The sequence below is a fragment of the Neomonachus schauinslandi genome, chromosome 9 (assembly GCF_002201575.2).
Source record: "Neomonachus schauinslandi chromosome 9, ASM220157v2, whole genome shotgun sequence".
NCBI lineage: Eukaryota > Metazoa > Chordata > Mammalia > Carnivora > Phocidae > Neomonachus > Neomonachus schauinslandi.
In genome coordinates this window covers 29,042,250-29,069,141 of record NC_058411.1, presented here as the reverse complement: position 1 = coordinate 29,069,141, position 26,892 = coordinate 29,042,250, and the positions used below count along the sequence as shown (strand labels likewise).

Here is a 26,892-nt window from a genome sequence, read left to right as displayed (position 1 = left end):
TACCATGGTCCTAAACAAACATGCCTATAACTGAATTTGATGAACTGTGGGAATCCCAGCACCTAGCAGGAGGGTGTTGGGGGGAGGGTGAAGAAAAGATATTTTTGGTTGAGGGGACGTGTCAAACATTTCAAGTCACATCACACAAGCAGCTGCCTATTCTGTGACAGTTCTGACCACAACATCTGGATGGTGGTATACGAAATAGTGTCTCTGAGGTGATCTGATGAAGAAGCTTGGCCCAAACAATTGGTGTCATGGTTATTTTGGGGCTGGTGTAGGTTTTTTAAAACTTGTTGTTGATGTAAACTTTCTCCCATGTGTATTGGTGTTATATATATATACATATCCTTGCTTCCTGATTATTAAGCACTTGGGGCTTTGTAAATATACGTTCCATTCTGACCTAACACTCCTTCTAAGTTTCAGATATTACCGTTCCAGCACCATGACATAAACACATCCATCCCCAGACACATGATTTTCAAAACTGCAGATTAAGTGCTAAACTATCATTACGAAATCCACTTCATGTTGTAATCAGCTTGCTTGCCACGGCCCTCTCCTGAGAAAGAGATTATGCAATTAGTAGTAACAGAAATGCTGGGCATTCTAGGAAGGAAGCATCCCACAGGTTGTGGGTCAGTCACAAGTTGTCAGAGGGAGGTAATTGAGAAGACATGACCACTGGTTGACCCTCGAGCTAGATATAGGCAACTAGAGGCTTCTCGCCCCCTCCCCTGTCCTCAGAATGCATGTTTTGTCCACTGTTACTGCACTTGGAGCCATTTCCAGGATGCAGCCTTGTGAGAATAATGTGTTGTTGAGACCATCTGGACTGGTTATGTGGGCTGGACCCTGCTGAGGCCTCTACAGAAACTTTAAGATTCTGGCAGGCGGGTGCAGAGATCTACTCATCTTGTGGCTGCTCAAGACAAGCTTCATATGTAAGTTCCCTTGCTTATTAAAATTGTTACCTACCCATCTGGAGTGGCCTGCCTCTTTTCTCAGTCTTCTGGCCCTCAATTTACAGAGGCTAGTTTGCAAACCAGTGCAAATTTTTGTTCAAAAGCAGATTCTCCGGTCCCATCACTAGAAATTTCACCTGAGGTCTGAAGTGGGGTTCTAGAATCTTTATTGCTAAGTTTTCATAAATAACCCGGTGTTACAGATGCTATGGCCTTTAAGTCATCCCTTGAGAAAAGACCCTTTTCTAAAACACCTAACCAGGAAATTCGTTTTCTCTTAGGACTGAACAGGAGGCAACATTTACCTAGAATCTTCTTTCCTTTTATTTTTTAAAAGATTTTATTTATTTATTTGACAGAGACACAGCGAGAGAGTGAACACAAGCAGGGGGAGAGGGAGAAGCAGGCCTCCCACGGAGCAGGAACCCGATGCGGGGCTCGATCCCAGGACCCTGGGATCATGACCTGAGCAGAAAGCAGACGCTTAATGACTGAGCCACCCAGGCGCCCCAAATCTTGTTTCCTTTTATTGTCAAAGTGCAAAGAAAATAGCCCTTAACTCTCAGGAAAAGAAAAAGACTACGCTACAGAGTGAGGAAACGAAAATGTGGGGGTCTTAAGAAAAGCAGCATCAGCAGTCAACTGTCACAAATTCACTGTCCTGGGAAATTGGCCACATAGTGCCAAAGCCCTTATCCTCCCCAAATTCATTGCCATGCACACTTGCACAAATGCACTGACACTAGCCATGTTTTCCCACCTTCACCTGCCGATGCAGTCATTGCAACTAAATTGCCAACTTGTTTTCATTCTGTTCAATTTGTCACCTGGTTTGAGAGCTACACCACGATCAATTCTATTACATACTTCCCTGCAACTCTCTTGGTAATGAAGTAATCAAATGATAGGATTTTACCTATAAATGTATTTCATTTTATACTTCAGAGGAGTTTTTGGAAAGATCCTGTACACAGCATGCCCTTAATAAATAATTTCTGAGTGAATGAATGACATGTCAAGCTGAATCACATTATCGTGTATATTCACAAAATAGTAGATCAAATCATATTTGCAGTACAGCTAACAGTGAGCTGATTCTTAAAGAAAACCCAGGTGAGCACTTTTGAAAGTGAAGGCGGTTTTTGTTGTTTCGTTTCTTTATTTGTTTTTGTTTTTTGGCAAGGAGAACAATTATACCTTGATATGTTTTTTTAAACTTTCATTTTGAAATCATTTTAAATTATAAAAAAGTTGCAAAAAATAGTTCAAAGAGCTCCCTCATATTCTTCAAGTTGTTAACATTTCTGAATCATCTGAGAGTAAGTTACAGATGTGCAGCCTCTTTACCCTGTCGTACATCAGTGTATATTCTCTAAAAACAAGGAAACTCCTAAATAACCACAGTACAATCTTACATCAGGAAAATAACATTGATCCAATTTAATAAAGTCCACTAAAATTTCACCAATTATGCCATTATTATCATTTATAGGTCTTGGATCCCATTAAAGATCACCTGTTGCATTTAGTTGTCTTTTCTCTATAGTGACTTTTAGCCTGGAACAATCTTTACTTTCATAGCCTTGGCATTTTTGAAGAGTACATGCCAGTTACTTGAATTTCTCTCAGTTTGCATTTGTCTGATGCTTCCTCACATGACTTACATATTTATGTAGAAGTACTGCTGTGTTCTTCTCACTGTATTATGTCAGGAGGCAACATGAGGTTGGTTTTTTCCATTACCAGTTTTTATGTGAACTGTTGCTGGTTGATTAAGATGGTATCTCCCAAGTATTATAGCTGTCATGTTAATTGGTAAATATGCTGTGCTTATTAATTAATAATTAATATATTCATGAGAATTAGTGAGCATTTTTAGGGACATATATTGAGACTCTGTAAATATCTTGTTCCTCATCAAACTTTTACTCACAAATTTTAGCATCCATTGATGATTCTGGCTTGAATCAATTACAATGATGGTTGTAAAATGGTGATTTTCTAATTCTTTCTTTCTTCATCTATTAGTTGTATTCTACTAGTAGAGCTTTCCTTTCTCCTTTTTTTTCTTTCTACCAGCATGGACTCATTGATTTCTATTTTACTCAAAGGTTACAACTTACTGACCTATTGCTGTCATTATTTATTTTGATGCTTAAATTGTCCTAGATTTGGCCAGTGGAGACCCCTTCAGGCTCCTATATTCTTTTGACATATCTCCATAATTCTTTAAGTACCTTCTTATTTTCTTGCACAACAAATTATTCCAGTTTCACCCACTCCATCATGGAGCCATAGGTCCTTTTAGTAGAGAATGGTATTTAAAAATCAAAGTCAGAGTGTTAGGTGTGTTCATAGCTACTGGGGTACTGTTGGATTTAGACCCTCTCGGCGGACAGAACTAGGAAACATATCAACATATATACACATGTATACCTATACTTATATTTTTCTATATTTTTATCTATGTAAATTAAAAATCATTTCATACCATCTCCTCTAATTTCAAGCCACATCACTGGGTTTACTCTAATCTTGCTTCTTTTTATACCTGTAATTCCCTTCTCCAACAGTGAGAAAACTGCCTACCTATATCCTTAATATATTTATTTGTTTGCTCAATTCCTGGTATGTAAGCCATCTGCTAGACATGGTGGCAAAAAGTATGGCCTGTCTCTATGAAGTTAGCTATTTTTATCATTTTATATATATATAAATTATATTTATAATATAAATGTGTTTTAAAATTATATATAATTATATACATTATAAAATATATAGTATATATGTCTGCATGTTATATATAAATATATGTATATATGTAATTAAATATTTCATATGAAATTGAATATAATGAAATATTTTCCATATGTATATAAGAAATTATATATCACATGTTAGAAAGCCCATATAATACATAAAATATATCAATATAAGTAAATATATATAAGATATCTGATTTTGTGTATATGTTTTCCCCCTAGATTTACTGAGATATTACTGATATATGACATGAAGTTCAAGGTGTAGTATGTGATTATTTGATACATGTATATATTGCAAAGTGATTACCACAATAAGGTTAGTTAACACTTCCATCCCCTCACATAATTACCACTTTCTGTGTGCATAACAATTAAAACTTATTCTGTTAACAACTTTCAAGTATAATACAGTATTGTTAATTATGGTCACCATGCTGTACATTAGATCCCTAAATCTAATAACTAGGTTTATACTCTTTGATCAACTAATTAGATCTAATAACTAGGTTTATGCCCTTTGATCAACATCTTCTCATTTCTCCCATCCCCTGGTAACTACCATTCTACTCTGTATTTTTGTGAGTTCAACTTTTTTAGATTCCACATTGAGTTCATACAGTATGTGTCTTTCTCTGATTTATCTCACTTAGCATAGTGCCCTCAAGGTCCATCCATATTGTTGCAAGTAGTAGGATTTCCTTCTTTTTTGTATGGCTGATAATGGCTATTTCTGTGAAAAATGCCATTGGAATTTTGATAATAATAAATGTACCTGTGTGTGTGTGTACGCATGCACGTGTGATCCATTCACGTGTCCATGGACACTCAGGTTGTTTCCATGTCTTGGTTATTGTAGATAATGCTGCAATGAACATGGGGATGCATATATCTTTGAGTTAGTATTTTCACTTTTTTTTTGGATATATATCCAGAAGTGGAACTGCTGGATCATGTGGTAGTTCTATTTTTAATTTTTTGAGGAAACTCAATACTGTTTTCCATAGTGGCTATACCAATTTACATTCCCATCAACAGTGCTCAAGGGTTCCCTTTTCTCTACTTCCTTGCAAATACTTGTCATTTGTCTTTTTGAAAATACCATTCTAACAGGTGTGAAGTGATATCTCATTGTGGTTTTAATTTGCATTTCCTTAAAATTAGTGATTAGTGATGTTGAACATATTTTCATGTACCTGTTGGCCATCTGTATGTCTTCTTTGGAAAAATGTCTATTCGAGTCCTTTGCCCATTTTTAAACTGTTTTCTATTGAGTTATATGAGTTCTTATACATTTTGGATATTAACTCGTCATCAGCTAGATGGTTTGAAAATATTTTCTCCCCATTCCATAAATTGCCTTTTCATTTTGCTGTTTCCTTTGCCATGCAGAAGCTATTTAGTTTGATGTAGTCCCACTTGTTTATTTTTACTTTTGTTACTTGTGTTTTTGGAGTCATATCCAAAAAGTTATTGCTAAGACCAATGGGAAAGAGATCTTCCTCTGTTTTTTGCTAGTAGTTTTACCATTTTGGGTCTTATATGTAAGTCTTTAATCCATTTGGAGTTAATTTTTGTGAGTTGTATAAGATAGGGGTCCATTTTCATTCTTTTGCACGTGACTATCCAGCTTTCCTAATATACATTATTGAAGAGATTATCCTTTCCCCACCGAATATTCTTGGCTCCCTTGTCAAATATGTATATGAGTGGGCTTATTTCTGGGCTCTGCATTGGCCTACTTGTCTGTTTTTTATGCTAATACCATGCTGTTTTGATTACTATAGCTTTGTGAAATCGGGTTGCGTGATGCCTTTAGCTTTACTCTTTACTGTTTTGACTATTTGGGGTCTTTTATGATACCATATACATTTTAGGATTCTTTTGTGAAAAATGCCATTGGAATTTTGACAGAAATTATGTTGAATCTGTAAATGGTTTTGGATAGTATAAATATTTTTACAATATTAATTCTTTCAATCCATGAACCTGGGATATCTTTCCATTTATTTGTGTCTTCTTCAACTTCTTTCATCAATGCGTTGCAACTGTCAGTGTGTGAATCTTTCACCTCCTTGGTTTATCCTAAAGCATTTTATTATTTTTGATGCTACTGTATCAAGGGAAATACACAGTAAGGCCTTTCTTCAGATGCACCTGGAGCTCACTGCTCATACTTCCACATGGTTGTTCCCTCATGCCTGACCCTCAAGAAGCTGCTGGTCTAAAAAATGCAGAGCTCCCCAAGGAGGAAGAGCCCCAATCACCACCCATCTCTCAGTAAGCAGCCTATTCTCCAAGTGTTACAAACAGCTGCAGCCAGCTCCACAAAGATGCTTAAGCCAAATGCTAAACCTGGGGAAGGAAAAATTTTATATTTCAATTTTAATAAATGAAATAACTGGGACATCAATTGAAATTATATTTTATTAACTAGGTTAAGTGTGGTTTCCTTAGGTTGCAGGTTTTCTTCCAGGTTTTGGTGGCACCACATTTGTGACTTAGCCCAAGGTAATATATATATCTGCTCTGCTTGTGTTACTGTCCCCATTAGGCAGAAGGGTCTGAGGGCAGGGACTTATTTCATCGATTTCTAGTGCTTAGCTGAGGGTCGAACACACGGCAGGTGCTAATTGTTTATTGGATTAAAGAATAATATATCCATTAATCAGTATAGATGGTGGGAAAGGAGCTGTATGTTGGGAAGGAGACTTTAAATTTCAACCTCTGGACCCACGTGGATAAAGATAGCCCAGGTCATCCATCCTTAGAAACCTTTCATTTCAAGTTTTTGTTTTCCTGGTAACACAATACAATTCAAGAATAAATCTTGAATTTTTTCTTGATATTGGTTACATTGATATTGCATACCAATCCCATGGTTACCATCCAGCACCAACAATCTTGTTCTGTTTTCACCTGCACCTTCCTGAGTTTTTAACTAAACATCCAATTTCAAAGATCCCACGTTAAAGGATGTCTTCAGTTCAAATTACCCTTTCTCATTTTCTGTCTTCAACTTTTTTCTTTTTTCCTCGAGAATATTTGCAGAGTTAATTTTTCTTAAAAATTCTTTTGTGGTGTTCCAGATGCGAATGATCATAAAACATTCCAAATACAGCATGTTGTGTAAATGTTGAATCGATCGATAAAAATGACGAGTTTAGTAACAATATCCCTGACGATCGCGGAGGCCTGTTTTAATTTAGAGGGCGCCACCACACGTCAGCGATTCAAAGCTACCGGGCAAACCACTCCGGACCTGGAATTCCTTAGACAACCCTGACGCCACTGAAGTTTCCAGACGCGGCCAGCTCTCGGGACTGACAAAAGGAGACTCGGCATCGCTGAGCCAGTCTGCCCGTTTTCTCCGCGGCAGCTAAAGTGCCAGGAATTTCTAGGCTTTCCCTTCCCGGAGCAAATCACAATCACAGTCGGCACCATTCGCGGCGCTGGGAGCAGGTGAGCGGGGCGGCGGCGCCCGGGAGACGCGCTCAGGTGCCTCGGCCCCTCCTGGCCTCCGCCCCGGCCCCGCCCCGGCCCCGCCCCGCGCCGTGCGGCTCGGGGCCCAGGTGCCGGCGCCCAGGTGCGCGCGGCGTGGGGTTGCAGCTCTGCTCGACACCCGACAGTGGGCGCCGCTGCGGCGGTTCGCGAGCGGCGGAGCTGAGCGGCTTCGCGAGTTGGGGCAGCTCCTGAGCCCGGCCCTGCTCGCGGCGAGAGCTCCGCCCGGCTCCGGCTCCGGCTTCCCCCAGCTGCGGGCACCGGCGGGCGCCGAGGGGGCGGACCGACCTCCGCGGAGCCCGGAGGCCTGGGGCGGGCGAGGCGGGCGAGGGGCGAGCGCCGGAGACCCCGAGCGCCCCGCGCCCAGGCACCATGCGACCCGCCGCGCCTCCTCGCCGGCCCCGGGCTTCGCTCTCTGTTCGTTGAGCCCCGCGCTCGCCACCGCAGCAAGTCGCAAAGACGAGGCGGGTCGCTGGAGAGCCGCGGGGAGACCGCCTTGGACGTGCCCTCCGCCCCACAGAGGCTGCGGGTCCCTCGTTCCCTGGGCTTCTCTAGCTTTACCATGAACCTGGCGCAAGCTTGGCTTTAGGAGAAATTCAGAAGCCGGAGGGGGAGTCAGTGCAATTCTTTGGTTGCTAAGGTAATTGTAGTTGTGACAAAAACGGGCAAGAAACAAATGGGGGAAAAGATGTTTTTAAAACGGTAGCCCCCCTCCCCAATTCATATGTGTCGATTTCATTTCATCTCCTGGGTGTGGATGCTGTCCATTTCAGATGCGTGACAGGTGTCGGGGTGTATGTGTGTGTGTGTGTGTGTGTGTGTGCAGTTTGGGACTGTAGAGGCACGAGCTTACATAAGTGGTTAGGCAAGCTGGCGTGCGGACTTGTGTGGGATGGGTGCAGGTCTGCATATAAATCATGTTTCTGGGTTTCTGGGTGTGAAGCGCTCACTGACTGGGTCCAGCGAGCAGAGGGTACGTGCTCTTAGGTACTTCCAGTCTTCCGATTTTGTGATCGCAAGTGGGCACCTTTACCCCAGAAGCAGACGTTCATTAACTTTTTCTCTGAAGAAGCTCGCCCTTTTGCAGTTTGGAGGCAAGGAAAGCGAGTGGTGAGGTGTGGAGGGCAGGGTGGGTGGGAGATCTCTTCTTTGGGAACTGCTGCAGGAAAGCGAACAGTTGAGATATTCACTCTCGGGCGACAACTAAACTGGCTGCGAGAAGAGACCGTGTTTACTGTCACCGTCAGGCTGTAAACGTGGCCGGGTGAGACAGAAAAAAGTGACCCAGAAAATTTAATTTTGTTCAGAATGAAAGCTGCTGTTTTATTTTATTTTTTCTTAAATTTGATGGAGTAGGAACGTTATTTGTTGATGAGAGGAGTGGTATTTCTGTGTTACAAATTGAAGATATTTTGGGGCTCGTTGGCTTGGGATTGTTCCCTCAGCATTTATCAATGGTTAGAAGCTGGATCTGCAGGTAGTTTCTAATCAATACCTTTCAGCAGCCCCAAAGTAAAACTGCAAAAATAGGCAGTATTGGGCAAAACCCAACATTGGACCCTTTTCTCAGCAGAGGGGATGAGAGATGGAAGAATAAGGACCAGGCTTCTACGTGTCTGTAGGAGTTACAGACTGAGCCACAAGTTTGTGTGTTCTGTCAAAAAGTGTTTGAAAGGGGACCGTTTTGTAGGTTTAGCTTCATTATGTTCACAGCAAGGCTTCTATAGATCAATTTTCATAGGCAGATGGGTAATTACATGGAATGGGAACTGGGGGTTGGAGAAACTTTCTGTGAGTTGTACATTCTTTGTATTATTTATTATTATTAATTTATTAATTTTGCAATGGGTGAGACTGCTCTGTGAAAGAAAGTAAGCAGAGGACTGAGGGAAATTTGAGCCTCTTTGGAGATGTACCTCTGTAAGTGAAAGTTTGCATGCAAAACAGCCAAACCCAAGACAGTAAGTTCTTTCTGAGTTCTCTGATAGTACTGTCAAGGCAAATTGTTGCATAAGTCTGGTGATCTTAGATACTACAAATGTTGGGGTATAATATATACCCCCCCATAACTCATTCTTTCCTGAAAGCGTCTGTAAATTCTAGAAACATCAGCTGTTGTCAGGTATTTTGGTAAAACAGGTAGCCACTAGAATTTCCTTTTCCATAGTCATCACCTTGGTTAACTTTACTTCCCTGCCTCATTTAAGAGACTTGAATCAACACTCACTGCATTTATTTTGCTCAGAGTTTCAGTAAAACAATGCTAGTTTTTCTTCAAGCGATGAATTTGTCTTATAAAGTGAAACATTACAGCAGTGCTTTTGTGGCAGAAAAATCTCTTTAAATGAGATGGTCCTTATTTATTTATCTATTTACTTATGACTCGTTGAATAAAGTAGCCAATATAGATATTTTTTAAATGAGCAAACATTTCTTGAGAAAGAAAAACATTTTTTAAAGGGTATTGAGGACAATGAAATTTGCCAGTAATTTTGGATGTCTTTTTGTCCACAGGGACAGAATTTTATGTGAAAGGATCATTCTGTTTCTTATTTCTCTAATATTCTCCGATGCATTTTATCCCCTGAACTCCTAAGACTTTGCCAGGAATTGCTGAACATTCTGTTTTGTGCCAGGGGTTAAACATCAGGGCGGTATGAGTAAGGAGCTGTGTGTCACATCAACGTTTTTCAAAAGGGATGCTCTCAGAGATTTCAATAAATGTTTCCTTTAGCTTCACAGTTAGCTTATCTTAATTCATAGGGCTTTGAACCTAGGAAACACTTAACCTCTTCATTTTTAGTGCCAGCTGGAAGGAATATATTTACTGAGTTTCATCTTCATTGTAACATATGGCATGATATAAATAATTACTACACACACAGTATCCTGCTGTATGGAGAGAAATGGAATTATAAAATAAACCTTCATGTTGAGTGATTTGGAGGTAACATTTCAAAAAACAGTTTTACTTTTTTTCTTGATTACCAAAGTAATATATAACTATTGGGAAAAACTCAGAAAAATATATTTAAAAAAAAAGATCATTTGTAATTCTCCCATGGAAGGTGAACCACAGTTGACATTTCTACATACCATATATTTTTCCAGATTTTATTCTGATCATGTTATTCATTGCATTTTTATACTTCTCTCCCCCAGCCTTCCAAATTTTCGTATCTTGTAAATGGAACTTGGACGTGTTAAAGGTTTGGGAAATTACTGCTAGCTTAGTGGATGGTTTTGATAGATCAGATTTAAATTTTTGTTAGTGGTCCTTATTTTCAAAGAGAGTAGTTTCTCTGTTTTTCTGTTTTCTTTGAAAAAGGAAGGTTTTCACTTTAGGTTGGAAATACTTAGGGCTCCCCATAAGATTTAGGGATTAAAGCATCAGAAAAGAAAAAGGTTATTGGCTGTGTGTAGGGTTGGGTGTGTGTCTCTGGGGTGGGGGGATACCTGAATATGGTTTTAATTTCTCCACCTCATGTGGACTTTGGCCTCTGGGCCTCTGTTTCCTCAAAAGATAAATGAAACTTTGAGATTTAGTTAATAAACTAACATATTTGTTGTTTTGACATTTGATGACGATGCTAGTTGTTTGAAGTAGACTTTTTCAAACACGGATGGCTGGGGGTCAACCCCAGAGTTTCTGAGGTAATTGGGTCTGGGGTGGGGCCTGAGAATTTACATTTCTAACAAGTCCCTAGATGATGCTGACTCTGATGGTCTGGGGCCGACACCCAGAACTAGATGATGAGCTCCTTGGGGGAAGAATCCCTTTTTCACTTTTCTTGGCATCCATCTGCCTAGTGCCCAGCAACGCACCTGCCAGTGGGACCTCAGTAAGCATCGGTTGAATCAATATTAGTTTTATCCATGGGGAAAAACTTTCTTAAGTAGTCAAGATAAAAAAGATAATCATTCAGAATTTGGAACCATTAAGTCTATAGTAAGAGTAATACTCAGTCATGAAACCCAGTTCTTCAAACTGCAAGGAAAACAAAAGTGCTTACAAGTAGGCAGTTAAGATGAACGCTAAACCTAATGAGTTATCTTAAATAACAGCTCAGAGTACCTGCTTGAAATGTTACAAACTGCAAAGCTTACGAATGCTTCACTGTTGCCTTCCTGAGACCTATAAGAGGCAATTCATTTTCTATCACATGTACATTTGCAAAAGGGTGTGTGTGTGTGTGTAAATTCACTATTAATTATCCCAACTACCAAAGCAGAAGTCAGGGAAGCAATGGCCTAGACTCCTCCCCACAACCCCATCCAAAAGGTAGAACAGTGCTCATTAGAACATCATAAAATGGGGACCTAAGACTCGTAGAAAACATTAACCTGCATAAGTTCACAAACTGATCAGTGGCTGCACCAGAAATCAGACCCAGGCCTGATTTCTGCCTGACGCCCAAGGGTGTTCTTCATTACTTCCCTCTGTGGACACTGAGTGAATGCATTTGGTGGCCGGGAGATTCCAGCTGGCTGAAATACCCCAGTTACAGCCTTTGATCATCCTTGCATGGCTACTTTGTGACTAGAAAATTAATCCTTCTACCCAGGTGTTAGAAACATAGGGTGCAGGGCGCCTGGGTGGCTCAGTTGGTTAAGCGACCGCCTTCGGCTCAGGTCATGATCCTGGAGTCCCGGGATCGAGTCCCGCATCGGGCTCCCTGCTCGGCAGGGAGTCTGCTTCTCCCTCTGACCCTCCTCCCTCTCATGCTCTCTGTCTCTCATTCTCTCTCTCTCAAAATAAGTAAGTAAAATCTTAAAAAAAAAGAAACATAGGGTGCAGACAACCCCCATTTTTATGGTTGAGACTTAAAAAACATGTAAATATTTGAGTAGAAACAAAGTCGCTGTTCACATAACCAGGCTATCCAAATGGATTGTGGAGACCCGCTGTCTTGGCTTTTGTCAATACTTAGTAAAACCATAAAAGGAAAAAGCCACCTTTAAGTTTTTGCATGGTACAGTTCTCTTATTCCCTAGTGTCTGCTCTACCCAGGGAGCTATTTTCTGGCCTGGAGGGACGCACACCTCAAGCAAAGCCCTCTCCAATGAGCGCTGCATTTACCTGCATGAACAGGAGCCAGCGGTGGCCGCCGTCGGAAGGACCCAAGGCACCTGTGCTGGGCTCCCTGACACCTGGACAGCCTTGAGCCCAGACAGAGACAAGACATGGGTGGCTCTTAAAGTAACACAGCGGGCAATCGAAAACCCTATTGGTTGTGTTCCTGAACCTCAATTTCCTCATCTGTAAAATAGGAACAACAAAATGCCCCTGGAGTATGAGTGGCTGGGAGGAAAAGAGAAAAAAGGAAAAGCGTAGCGTGCTGCATGGAGGAGGCACGGTGACGCCAGGAGGTGGACCCTGTCCCACCAATTGCCTATTTTGTAATAATTTTGATTATGAGTTGTTGATCTGCAGCCCTGGGAGTTTCCGGGTGTAATCTGAAGCCCAGCTGGGTACGGGAGGGCAAGGAGACCCAGGAAACAGGTCACTCGGGATTGGTAGGTGCAGGTTTAATTGGCAAGGAAATTTACATATGAGTTTTGTCTGAGCTGCTGCAAGCTAAATAGCTCTCCATACTGTATTGCCTGCCAGAATCTTTAGGTTTTCATAGCGGCCTTAATGGGGTTCAGGTATATATTCAGTCCAGAGGGAGCTCAACAACCCCTTATTCTCCCAGGGCTGTGTCCTTCCAGATGGCTCCCACTGTGGGAACGGTGGACAGAGCAGACATTCCAAAGACAGGAGAGGGGGTGAGGAGCCTCTGAGTGCCCAGGTTGAGCTCCTGGGTCACCCGGTGGTCATGTCCTCTCAATGACCTCTTCCAAAGTGAGTCTGTTGGGAAGTAAGTATTTTGGGGTAATGGTTCCCCCTTCTGTTCCTCAGGACTTGCTTATATCAGCCTAGCATTTGAGGCACTCCCAAATCCCTTGGAGAATCCTGCTCCATCATTCTAAGAGTGGATTTGAGAAGGCTCGTGGAAAACAAGTGGGCCAGACATTAGGTGGAGAGGGTGGAATGGGAAAGATCTGCCTTTGCAGTAGCCAAGGATGTGTCTGTTTCCTTGAGCCTCAAGGCCATTAATCCCCAGCAGGAAGAGATGTGAAAATGAGGGACTGCCGCTGCCTGGCTGTGTCTTATGTCAGATTGTGAGCACACTCGAAGCAGGGCTGTGTGGTATTTTTCCTCTCTGCCCTTGGTGACTCTTACAGTGTTTGGCACGGTAGGAGTTTGGTGAACGCTTGCAGAGTTATCGACTTGTAGCATGGCAGCTCTGGGTGGGTGAATGCGGGAGGGAGGATGAATGAGTATGAGATGGGTAGAGATGCATGGACTGGTCTGGGTGCAGGTGCATGGGCTGGGCAGGTGTGGATGCAAGGTGCAAAAGGTTATTACCCCCATTCTTTTTTTTTTTTTTTTTAAGGTCTTTATTTTTTTGACAGAGAGAGCACAAGTAGGCAGAGCGGCAGGCAGAGGGAGAGGGAGAAGCTGAGCAGGGAGCCTGACGCAGGGCTCGATCCCAGGACCCTGGGATCATGACCTGAGCCAAAGGCCCCCGCTTAACCGACTGAGCCACCCAGGCACCCTTATTATCCCCATTCTTATTGTTTACTTGATTTTGCCTGGCTAGATCACCTTGGATTGATGATATACTGAGGCCCTCATCCTGGTTTGTAATTATACACTAATATTTGTCTCTCCCACTGGCTGTGGTCTGGTTTTTTTTTTTTAACCATGATTTTATCCTGCACCCAGTACAAGGCCACACACATAGTCAATGCTTGAGGAAGCACTTGTTGCTTTCCTAAATAAAAAGTTGCCAGGCCTACAAAGCTATAGATCTATATTAAAGCAGTGGACTGATAATACTCAGCACTTGTAAAGCTTTTTGTAGATCACAGCCTCTCAACAAGAATTAGGTGTTATTACTCCCATTTTACGGATGAGAAGACTGAGGCTGAAGAAGAGGTTCAGCCACGTGCCCTATGTCAGATAGTTATTGAGTAGAGAGAAACTGAGGGATTTATTTATTTATTTTTAAATATTTATTTCACAGAGAGAGAGAGAGAGAGAGACAGAGCACAAGCACGGGGAGTGGAGAGGCAGAAAGAGAAGCAGGCTCCCTGCTGAGCAAGGAGGTGGGGCTCCATCCCAGGACCCTGAGATCATGACCTGAGCTGAAGGCAGACACTCAACCGACTGAGCCACCCAGGCACCCTGAGAAACTGAGAGATTTAAACTCATATCTCATCTGACCACAAAGTCCTGAGTCTCTCTGAGATAACCCAAAGCAGGAGATAGACACCCTACCCTTGAGATCACATCAGTTATCTTGGAGAGATATTAGAAATAAATAGAAAACTAACAATGAAGGATGTTAAATGGCAGTTTAGGAAAAAATGCATGGGATTTCATAAGTCAGATTAGGTAGCAAATAGATAACAAAGACAGTATGCCATTCAGTGCAGAGAGACAACGTTATATAATCAGACCTGGTAGAGACAGGCTTTGAGAAATAGGTGGAAATTTCATAGGTGAAGAGAAGGATAACAGCAAGCTTTGCAGGTGGAGGTGTTGATAATTGGTGAGTAAAGCAATTACTGTTTGCTTTCAGAGTTAAGAACCCATTTTTCTGAAAACCTGGGGCCCTCTGACCCATTTTTGATAGAAACATGGGTGCCGGACAACACTTGCCTTTTTTTTCTAAAAGCAAAAGAAGCCACCCATGTGTGATGAGGAATGGTGTGTGGCACTGAACCCCAGGGCTGGGAAGTAATTAGGGACAGGTGAGGACTGTGTTAAAAGCAAAGGGTATGTGCAGCTCAGAAAGCCCTGTTGCTGCCCTTCATTTTTAATCATTAGCGACTAATTTCAATTAGAAAAATATATAGATGTACATTGCCCAATCCAAGCTGAACACTTGTTTGAGCTGGCTTTGTTTTTCATGTTTGTGACCTCTCTAAAAGAAAGACAACAACTTGAAAAAATGTCCAGTGTATTTTTCCCTTAAGCTGCTCTGTAAGTGCTACCGTGTTCAGATTCCAAACCAAGCAGGAAGATGCCATTATATCATTTTGCTGACCATACATCCTAAAACAAAGACTGATTCAGCAGCTGGTCAAAATAGAAAGGATGCATTCACAAAGAATAAATTTATTGATTGTATTTTAGATTTTTTGTTTTAGGGGAAGGCACTTTACCTTTTAGAATGGCAGATAGTTTAGGGGCTTGGCTGCTGGCTGGCTTCTGCCGGAACCCCGGGGTCTGTGACATTGGGCAAAGTAGCTCGACACTATTGATCCGCATTCTCCCCAAATGCAGAATAGGTCTGAGAAATTGTAACTCCTCCGAGGGCATTACTGAAAGAGAGATTGTTCCTGGAAATCTCTGGTTTAGGCAGCTCTTAGTTGGGGTGGCGGATGGGGTTCTTACCCCAGGGCACAGTTTGTCTAAGGTCTCTGCTGTTCTTCCCTACTTTTTGCCTGGCTTGTCCTCATCAGCAGTAGGTCCCATTACTGAACACACTTTTCTAGATGATGATTAATCAGGTATAGCTCCTGTTTTCGAGAAGTTTAAAATTCTGTGGGGGAGAGAAAAGAGAAACAGAATGTGGTAAGACAGGCACATATGAATGGGATGGGGGAGGGATTACTGGGAGATTTCATTGAAGACCCTGACATTTGATGGACCAATGGTTTTGGGGCCTGCAGAGATGGGGGCAGGGGACCGAGTTGGCAAGGGTCCGCTTGAGGCATTTCAGTATAAGTAAAAGGACAGAGGTGACAAAGTGTTCAAAGAATAGCCCCCTCTTGAGAATCAGGTCCTTAAAAACCTTTCAGGCAGGAGAAGTCCATGTTGGTGAGCTGAAAATTTAAGGGGAAACAGGAACAGGGGAAATCTAGGTAGTAAGAAAAACTGTCTAATAAATATTTATGTTTATCAAAAGTGAAAAGAGAAAACAACGGAGATTGTGGGTGACGTTTTCCTAACCTTCTGTTGGTAACAGAGGGTGTGTGCCACCGTGAATTTCTAGTTCTTGCTGTATCCCGGGAGATCACTCCTCTGGTGAAATGCTCCTGAGTGCTTTTGCTTTATTAGACTCAGTGCACGATTCCCATGCAAGTAAATGGGTATTTCCCTGCACGGTGTCAGGCTGTCTCTCCACTCAGTGCTGTTTAGACTTTCTGACTGAGAGCTTGACTGCTGACTCCTGGATCTTCCTGTGGCTCAAGGGTAAAGTGGATGAATCTGGGATAAACCTTACTTAACTTCCTTGGCAGAACCGATTAGGAAGTTCTCAGATGTCTTACCCCAATGCGTAGGGTATTTAGCTTCGTGCCAAAGCATATGTTGTCGATTCCAGGTTTTCATTTCTTTGGCTTCCTGTAGCTTTCAAAAGCTTCTCTGCAAAAACCGCTTCCCCTGCCTGCCATCTGCCTTACAACCTCCCTCCCCCACTTTCCAAAATCTGTGTCTAAGCCCCAGTTTCTGGTATTTTCTAATTATCTGTAACAGGAATGACCTGTTGGCTCTCAAATGTGTATTTGGAAGTAGATTGGCTTAAGCTGAACTTTGCTTATTGGGAATTCTTGGTGGGGGTAAGTTTCCTGGGGTTGAGATTAGATATGCTGTTGGTCATAGGAAGGAGGACAGTGATTGACAAGACTAGAAATTCAAATTGGGTCCAGTCTATTAGGGACTTGAATGCCACATAAATACATAGTGGTGGGGGTGATAATGGATATTCAGGGTTTTCTGGCATAGAGGGAAAAAAAAAACAACCTGAAAGAACTGAATTAAAGCAAAATTTAAACCAGCTCAAGAAAAAGAATTTATGTGACTCATACATTTGGGAATTCAGGCATGGCTGGATCCAGCATTCTTAACTTGATACCTCATTGTCTTTACTTCCTCCTACGGTGATACTAGAGAAAAAGAAGATGATCACTAATATCCCTCTCCTCATACCGTTTTCACACTGTCTCTCACACAGAAGGGGTCTTCTTTCTTCCAGTGTCCTTATCTCAGTCGCGGGGAAGGACCCTGATTGGTCCTGATTGTCTAACTTGATCCAATCAGCATGTCCAGTGATACAGCCTCCTCTGGCCAAAATTATTCCTGGGCCCATCCTTCCCTATCAGAAGCAGCAAATTTGAGAGCAAAAAAATATACGGGGCAATGAGAAACAGTAACCGCCTCAATCTTCTAACCTGGCTGAAGGACTTTGGGTTTCATTTGCTGGACAGTAGAATGAATGCAGAGTATTTCAGCCACTGTTTGAGAATCCTGAGATACGTTATATGAGTTGGAAAATGTCATTATCCAAAATAAAGCTTTTGGATAATGTGAAACGTTCCCTCAATTGTGTGTTTCTAATCTCGCTTCACTTCTATACCAGTTTTCTCATTCAATGATTACTGCTTCGGATCTATAGCTACTGCACAGATGCTATACGATATGTGTATATGGTGGTGACAGACAGGACCTCTGGCCCCTCCTCCAGCCCTCCAACCCTGCAGGTCTCTCACGTTTTGCATTGCTATGCCTGAGATGGTTCAGGTGCCCCCTTGAGAACAAGAGATGCAGTAGCCTTCTCCCAGAATATTTGCACTATTCTTTTTTAAACATACAATTTTAGAGGACAAGACATTCACAGAAAGGTACATAAATCATTGCTCAATAAATTTTCAAACAGTAAACACATCCATATCATCACTCCAGATCAAGAGATAGAATATTACGATTCCCTTGGAAACCACCTCATGCACCCTCCCAGTCCTTCCCCAGTGGTAACTACTAACCTGATTTCTAATACCATGGTGTTCCACTTTATTGGAAATATTCCAAATGTATATGGAATTATATGTATATACACCCCTTTTGTGGTTTCTTAACGCACAACGTTGTTTGAGAGAGTCCTCCACGTTGTGACATGGAGCACTAGTTTGTTTTTGTTGCTATATAGCAATCCACTTTTTAAACAATTTGCAGATTGTTTATTCATCTGCTGTTTGTTGATGGGCATTTGGGACATTTCTGGTTTAGGGCTGCTATGAATAATGCGGCTCTAAACTGTTCCGTATGTATTTTTTGGTGCACATGTGAATGCATTTCTGTCTGGGATACACCTAAGACTGGATTGCTGGGACATAGGGTACATATGTCCAACTTTAGTAAGTTCTTACAAAGAGTTTTCCTAAGTGGTTGTACCAGTTTATATTCCTGCCAGCAGTTTATGAGTGTTTCAGTATCTCTACATACTTGTCAACACTTGGGATTGTCAGACTTTTTAATTTTGGACATTACAGTGGGTGTGTAGTGGTGTCTCATTGTGGTTTCGATTTGCTCTGGTGACTAATGGTGTTGTGTCTTTCTAATATTTTTGGGGTCACTTTTATTTAATCTTTTGTAGTCTCTGTTCAAGTTTATTGCCTATTTTAAAATTGAGTTTTTTTTTCTTACTGATTTGTAGGAGTTTTTTTTTTAAAAACAAATCTGAATACAAATATTTTCCCCAGTTATATGTATTTAAAATATCTTTTACTACTCCTTGGCTTGCCATTTGACTCTCTTTGATGAATAAGAGATCTTGTTTTAAGTGTAATCCAGCTGGTTAACCTCTTCCTTTATGGTTATTGTTTCCTGTGACTGCTGAAGAAATGCTTGCCTACCCTGAGATCATAAAGTCATTTTCCCACTTTGATTTGTAGAAGCCCTATTGTTTTGCCTTTTATCTGTAGGTAGGTAAAAGATCCACCTGAGGTTGATTTTTTACCTAGACATAAAAAAGAGATCCATATTTATTTTGTTTTCTGTATGTATATCCAGTTAACCTCCTACACTACTTATTGAAAAGTCTCTTCCACAGCTCTGTAATGTCACTTTCATGGTAAGTCAGGTGATCATTTATATGTAGCTCTCTGCTTTCTAGCTCCTTCTATTGTTCTATTTGGCATTCTTATTCTGATACCACACTGTCTTAATATAGCTTAATAATAAGTCCATATCTGGTAGTGTGTGTCCAGTTTTGTTCTTATATAAGAATAGCTTGGTTATTCTTAGACATTTGCATTACTGTATAAATTTTAAAGTCCTCTTTTGATGGGATTTTGATTAGGACAGCATTAAATCTCTAGCCCAATTTAGGAGTAAACTAATGTCTTTAAAATGTTGACTCTTTCAATTCATTAATATGGTGTGTCCCTTCATTTATTTAAATCTTTATTCTCTGTTAGTGTTTTGTATCTCTCTATGTGGTAAAGGTTTGGCACATCTTTCTTCAGATATATTCCTAGTATTTGAAGTCAGTCAATGCTATTATCAATGATAGCATTTTTGAATGTATTTTCTGGCTGTTATTCTGTGGGTATGCAGAAATACAGTTGATTTTTATTTATTGACATTGAATCCAGTGACTTTCCTGAATTCACTTATTTCAAATAGTTCTGTGTAGTTTATTATGGAATTTCCACGTACACAATCAAATTGCCTTCTTACTTTGCAATCTTCCTTTGCTTCCTTTCCTTTTATTTCTTTTTCTTGCCTGTTGTGCTGGCTTAGACCTCTACTATAGCAGAGAATCGAAGTGGTCATAGCAGGTAGCCTTGTCTCATTCCTAATCTCAGTGGGAAAGTTTTCAAAGTGTGACTATTAAATATTATGATTGCAGTGTTTCATAAATACCCTTTATCTGGTTAAGCCAGTTCCTTTATGTTCAAAATTGGCTAAGAGTATTTTCCTGAATAGATGCTGAATTTGACTAGATGCGTACAGAATAGTTGCATGGAATGTCTGGCCCACCTCTGCACTTCCCTTTTTTTGGGGGGGGCGCAGAGGGGTCTTGGTCTTACATTCCTCATTGCCTTGGGAGCTCTCCTTTTTCAAATGTTATCTGGCTTTTCTAGTTCTTGAAGGTTGTTTTGTAATAAGGTAGACCCTCCTTGTAGGAGGGGTACACGCTAATCGTACTGTTTTTGTCGTCCATCAAATACAAATAAGAGTGTAAGAAACCCTCAGAAACCTATTCATTTGTTATTTCTTTGACCTCTATTGCTTCTCTGCTTGATGAGCTTCCTGAATAGATCTGTTTGTTTGTTTGTTTTTTTGTTAAATCTTGCTATCTCCAGAACAGGAAAAGTGTATTACTGGGGCTCCAAATGTAGCCATAGTATGGAGTCATAAAAGAGAAACACCTGATATTTAAATGCCTAGTTTTAGGGTAAAAAGATACTGACTTTACCTGTTCTAAAAAAAGAAGAAGAAGAAGAAGAAGAAGAAGAAGAAGAAGAAGAAGAAGAAGAAGAAATAAAACAACAAAATCTCAAGGAATATAACTGACATTCTTTTTTTTTTTTTTAAAGATTTTATTTATTTATTCATGAGAGACAGAGAGAGAGAGAGAGAGAGGCAGAGGGAGAAGCAGGCTCCCAAGGAGCAGGGAGCCCGATGCGGGACTCGATCCCAGGACCCTGGGATCATGACCTGAGCCGAAGGCAGACGCTTAACCATCTGAGCCACCCAGGCACCCTAACTGACATTCTTTAAAAAAAAAAAAAAAACCAATAGGCGTGCCTTTCTTCTTGGGTCCCCTGGGAACACACCCTCCTCTTTATTTCTTAGTCATCCCCTTCTTGTGTATAAAAATTGGCAAAGCTTCTCTGTCACTCCTACTTCTTCCCTGGCAGTGATACAATCTTTGTCATGTGAAATCAGAGAATAACAAGAGTTGCTTCTGCAGTCCCTACAGTCAGGAGTATTAGACGCTACGATCTTAGATCTCATACTAATAAAATGTAAGTCCTCCCACGTGGGAGGAAAGACATTTGGAACCGGAAGACCTACATTTTCATGCTGGCCCCAATACTAACCAGCAAGATGACGTTAGAATATAATTTGATCTCTCAGACTTTGGGTTCATCCTCTGAAAAATTAAATGGTTGGGCTTGTTTCAGGGAACAGGAGATTTTTTATGAAAAGGATCAAATAGTAAATACTTGGAGCTCTGTGGGCCATATGGTCTTTCTTGCAGCTCCTCAACTCTGCTGTTGTAGTGCAAAAGCAGCACAGACGATAAGTAAACACAAGTGTTTATTTATAAAACTTTATTTCTGGACACAGGAATTTGCTTTTTGTACAATTTTCATGGGTCATAAAGTATTCTTCTTCTTTTAACTTTTTGCAGCCTTCTAAAAATGTAAAAGCCAGTCTTAGCCCACAGACCATATAAAAACAGGCAGCAGACTAGATTTGTCGCCTTGGCCTCAGTTTGCCAACCTTTGAACTAGTTGGTTGCAAAGGGCTATTCCAGAGCTCTGTGTTAGGCCTTAATATGCTGATCTTTTTTTTTTTTTTTTAAGATTTTTTAATTTATTTTGAGAGAGAGCGGTGGGAGGAGGGGCAGAGGGAGAGAGAAACTTAAGCAGATTCCTTGCTGAGTGCAGAGCCCAACGCGGGGCTTGATCTCACCACCCTGAGATCATGACCTGAGCCGAAATCAAGAGCCAGACACTCAACCGACTGCACCACCCAGGCGCCCCTGATATGCTGATCTTAAAAAAAATTTTTTTTTTCTGTCCCATGAACATTGTTCAAGAGAGTCTATTCCTTTCTCCTAAGTCAATTAAGAATAAAAAAATAAAAGATTTTATTTTCCTTTTATCTCTTCCCTGATGCTTTCTCTTTATTTTTGTAGACCCAAGTTTCTGACCTGTATCATTTCCTCTGCCTGAAGAACTGCTAGCATTTCCTGAAGGGCAAATCTGCTAGTGATAAACTTACTCGTTATTTATTTGTCTGAGAAAATTTATCTTATCCTTCATTTTTTTTAATTTTTATTTTTTTTAAAGATTTTATTTATTTATTTGAGAGAGTGAGAATGAGAGAGAGCACATGAGAGGGGGGAGGGTCAGAGGGAGAAGCAGACCCCCTGCTGAGCAAGGAGCCCGATATGGGACTCGATCCCGGGACTCCAGGATCATGACCTGAGCCGAAGGCAGTCGCTTAACCAACTGAGCCACCCAGGCGCCCTTATCCTTCATTTTGAAGAAGAATCTCACTAGATGCAGAATTCTCATTTGGTGTTTTTTCTTTCAATATTTTAGCTATTTCACTTCACTCCCTTGCTCTTGTGTGGTCTCTGATCAGAAGGCATATGTTATTGTTATGCTTGTTTCTTGTAAGGTAAGGGTTTTGCCCTGTGGTGTCTTTCAAGATCTCTCTGTCTTTGAATTTCTGCAGTTTAAATATGTTATGCCTAGGTGTTGTATTTTTAAAAAATTTATAGTGATTGGTGTTATTTGATCTTTCTAGATTTGTGGTTTGGTGTATATCATTAACTTTGGAATGTTCTCAGTTATTATTCCTTCTGATACTTCTCCTTTCTCTTTCTTCTCCTGGTATTCCAATTACACCTATGTTATACCTTTGGATATTGTGCCATAGTTCTTGGATATTCTGTCTCCATTCTTAAAAATTTCTTTTTCTCTCTCTCTTTTTTTCAGTTTGAGAAGTTTCTGTTGACCTTCAGGCTCACTGATTCTTTCCTGGACCATTTTGAGTCTACCATGAGCCCTTGGAAGGCATTCTTCGTTTGTTACAGTGTTTTTGACTTTTAGCATTTATGTTTTTGAGGTTTTTTTTTTTTTTAAGTTTCTATCCCTCTGCTTTCATTACTATCTACTTTTTCTTTTAGAGCCTGTAACATATTTAATCATAGTTATTTAAAATTTCTTGTCTGATAATTTCAACATCTCTGTCTTGAATCTGGTTCTGAGGATTGCTTGTCCTTTCTGTGTTTTTCTTGCCTTATGTATGCCTTGTAATTTTTTGTCAAAAGCCAAACACGGTATATCCAGTAATGGGATTTAAGGTAACTAGGCCCTTAGTGTGAGGCTTTATTTACCTTGGCCAAGAGTTGAACTGTGTTTAATGTTTGCTATAGCTGTAGGTGCTAGAAACTTCAAATTCTCCTCGTGTTCTTGTTTGCGTCTCTTCTCCTGACTTTAGGTTTCCCTAAGAAGTCCTCAGAGAGTTTGCGTCTTGCAGATGTTTGAGCTGTAATCCACTGTTATCATACTGGAGCCCCGTTAGTGTGGTGGTAGGAGATAAGTGAGAAGGAATGTTCTGTCGTCTTCCAATTAAGAGCAAGAGTGGAGTGACTTCCCTTTAGTAAATACAGCAACACTTCTATTGCAAGAGGAGGGAAGTCAAAGAACATGGTGTAGGTGAGGGTGCCTCAAGATGAGAGACTTGCCTTCTGCTGATTTCCATTTCTTCAGTGAATTTTGAAGTGAACCTCTCAACTGAGACTGTGTGTGAAGCTTGAACAAAAAAAAAAGATATGAGAAAGCCGACTCAGACAGGGAGACAGCAAACTTGGTGGGAAAACATCTTAGATTTGACAGGCAGCGTTGATTAACTTAAAGTTTGTGCTCATGCATGTAAAATGCAGCCGGGTCAGTCTGGTTGTGTGATTTCTTCCTCATGCCCACCACAAAGAGTGCACCTGCTTGGGTGTGAGCTTGGATATTGAGATATTATATGGATATTGTGTGGTGGATGTTCTGGTTCCATTGGTGTCAGAGTTTTGTCTGGAAATCTGCCACAGAAAGGGCATATTGAGGCCATTGAGGATATTTACAAGGGTATGACTGAGTGGCTAAGACGATGGGCCCAGTAAGAGAAGGACATGAAGGCAGAGTGAGGACGAGTAGTAATGGAGGGTAAACAACTTGTGAATTCCATGGACTGAAATGTCTAAAGAAGTTTGAAAAATGTGTACAGTGAATGTAGAGTAAGTGGACTGGAAAGAACTGGTAAGTGAACTGGGATTTGAGGTGGTACGGTCACCATTGATGATGGGGTTCAGCATGTGGCCATGTGAGACAGTGGCTGAGGAAGGGGGTGGAGGAAAAGGGTTCAGGTGGGGAAATAAAAGGATGGAGGAACCAGCCTTCGAGCTAGGTCTTTGACTCTGATGTTCAAGTCATTGAGATTGATGAAGGAGTGAGGGATAGAGAAGAAAACCTCAGAACTGGAAGTGGGAGTACTCAGGAAATGAAAAGCCAGGAAACAGTAGTGAGCATGGGTAGAAAGTGGCATAGCTAGATGGTCTGAGTGTCACAAGAGCAGGGATTTGCGTAGGAAGACGGGAGAGAAATTGTTTGAAGCACCAATGGGGAAGCAAGAGGATGCTTATCTTACTTTCTGGTTTGAGATATGTGGGATGAGAACAGCTGGGCTCTAGGGTGAGGGGAGTGTTCTTGGGGGAAGCCAGGTTTCCATGAAGGTCCCTGAAGGTCAAAGTTCAGAGGGAAGGTGGAAGACCATAGCGGCCATACTGTTTATAGAAGAAGAGTTTGAAAGGCAGGAAGAATGGATGGGGAGGTGGCAGGGTCTGGGAGTATCCAGAGCTGTGTGGGGTCAAGAGAGAGGATGCCTGGGTGGACCTGAACTCTGAGCAGTAATTGCGGTAATAGGACCGTGAACCGCATCACAAGGTCAAGCACATCCTGTTATGTGAAAAACTTTCTGCTTCTCCCAGTTTAATTTTTTTAGGACTTTTGTTTAATATGAAGAATGCAAAAATATCTTTCTAAGCAGCTTTTAACAAAAATTAGTTTGGTTAGGCTGTAAGGCAGCTGTGGCAACTTAAAGAGGATTGTATTTGTGTCTATGTCTTGAGGACAGGTTGGTATGGGGAAGTCAACTTCACCAATACACTAGGAAGTGGAAGTCAGGAACCACACCATCTGTTGAGGACCTACTATGTGCCAGTTGTACTACGTACCAGAAGTACCTACTGCTAAGAACTTTATATGTAATATAGAGGTGCTAACTACTTTATATTTAAGCATATACTGAAATTTGGTATATTTACAAAATTTTGTTTTGAATACTTTATATAGGTGAGGTCACTGGAGACCAAGACTGACAAGTTGGAAAGTATGTGGGCATCGGAGTCAGTCCTGGGCTTGGATTTTAGTTTCTTGGTTGACAAGCTACTTTACTTTTGGCAAGTTGCCTATGTTCTTGGGCCTCAGTTTTCTCATCTGTAGAGTGGGAATAGTAATAGTCACCTGTTGGAGTTGCTGTGACACCTTCCCTGGGCAATTCTGAGAAGTAGACAAGGCTGAGAACCCCTGATACCGGTGATTGGTATTTGTTCCATTTATAGATAAGGAAACCAAGGCTCAGAGAGGCTAAGTAAGTATAGGGCCACCGTAGGCCTACCAGATCGGAATTTCTGGAGCATGGGACCCGGGGACGTGTATCTTTAGAGTCAAGCCCAGGTGATTCTGCGGCTACTAGCCTGGTTCAGGTCCTTGGACCAGCTTTTGGGAACCACCGAATGCTAACTGATGTCCTGAAATGATCAAGTGAATATATGCCAGTAGAATCCTGGGTGCCTTGGCATGGCCAACAAAATTGGCCCCTAGGACTTGAGCTTTAGCACCTTGCTTTAAGATCGTTGGTGTGGGACATGAAGCTGACTCTCGCTGTGTCACTGAGCATCTGGACTTTGAGTTGGTCTATATATGTCACGTTGGCAGACCTGTTAAACAGAAAGAGATATTTGTTCTTCAGAGATGTTGTTCTTTCTTCTTCCCCCTGGAGGTTCCTGCCCACTCAGTCAGATTAGAGCTATATAAACAAGCTTGTACTACTGAGCTAGCACACATCTTGTAAATCTTTTTCCTGAAGTGCTTAACATTGCTGATGTCAGAAAAAAAAATCCACTTTTTTGTTGTTGTTGTTGTTGTTTGTTTTAAGGTTTTATTTATTTATTTGACAGAGAGAGACACGGCGAGAAAGGGAACACAAGCGGGGGGAGTGGGAGAGGGAGAAGCAGGCTTCCTGCAGAGCGGAGAGCCCGATGTGGGGCTCGATCCTAGAACCCTGGGATCATGACCTAAGCCGAAGGCAGACGCTTAACAACTGAGCCACCCAGGCGCCCCTCCACTGGGTTTTAACGGGCTGAGGCAAACAATGTGAAGTTGATACAATATGGAGGAGAGGAAATAACATCAACAGAGATTCTTATTTGGCAGCACAAATATTCAGACTATATTACAGTCAGGCTTTGATTACCTCTCCGGCAAGATATCTCCCTGAATAGGGTTTTGAGAGCTAGACACCAAGAGGGGCAGGCATGATGTTGAAGGCTTTTAGCTGCATGTGATGGTGATCTTAGTGGTATTGGAGTGTCACTGCAGTGGTCTGACTCTTAGCTGTGAGTCACTATCACCAGAGAAGCTTGTTGAACAGCTGGTGGCTTCATCTCTGAATCCCTGAGGTGGGGGAAGGGTTTCTCCAACGATCTTGATGCTGGTGGCCTGGGATTTCATGAAACCAGACTGCTGGTCAGTTGCTACATTCATTCTGCACTAGGGAATTTGCATGCCTTGTTTTATTTCCTCTTCAAAAACAGCTCTGCAAAGATGAGGGTTCTCATCTTCCAGGTGAAGAGCTGGAAGTTGGGGGCAGTATGGGGAGGTAGTCAGTTGTCAGAGGCTACCCAGCAGGCTTGGTGTAGCCAGAGCCGAGGTGCTATTTCCGACCTGACTTCAAAGCCCCTTTCTTTTGCACACTGAGGTCCTTCTACCTGCTGGGCCCAGCACTGTTATCTGCTGGACCCTAGGCTTGG

At 41.5% G+C, this 26,892-nt stretch overlaps 1 protein-coding gene across 1 annotated transcript in view; it reads left to right on the top strand.

Annotated features, from left to right (window-relative positions):
* The first annotated feature begins 7,759 nt into the window (after positions 1–7,759).
* The window catches only part of RGS6 (regulator of G protein signaling 6), a 541,585-nt gene continuing 522,452 nt past the window's right edge, over positions 7,760–26,892 (top strand). Inside the window, exon 1 of the mRNA XM_021679541.2 lies at positions 7,760–7,871. The gene's annotated coding sequence lies outside the window, so the exon portion shown is untranslated. The remainder of the gene's footprint in view (positions 7,872–26,892) is intronic.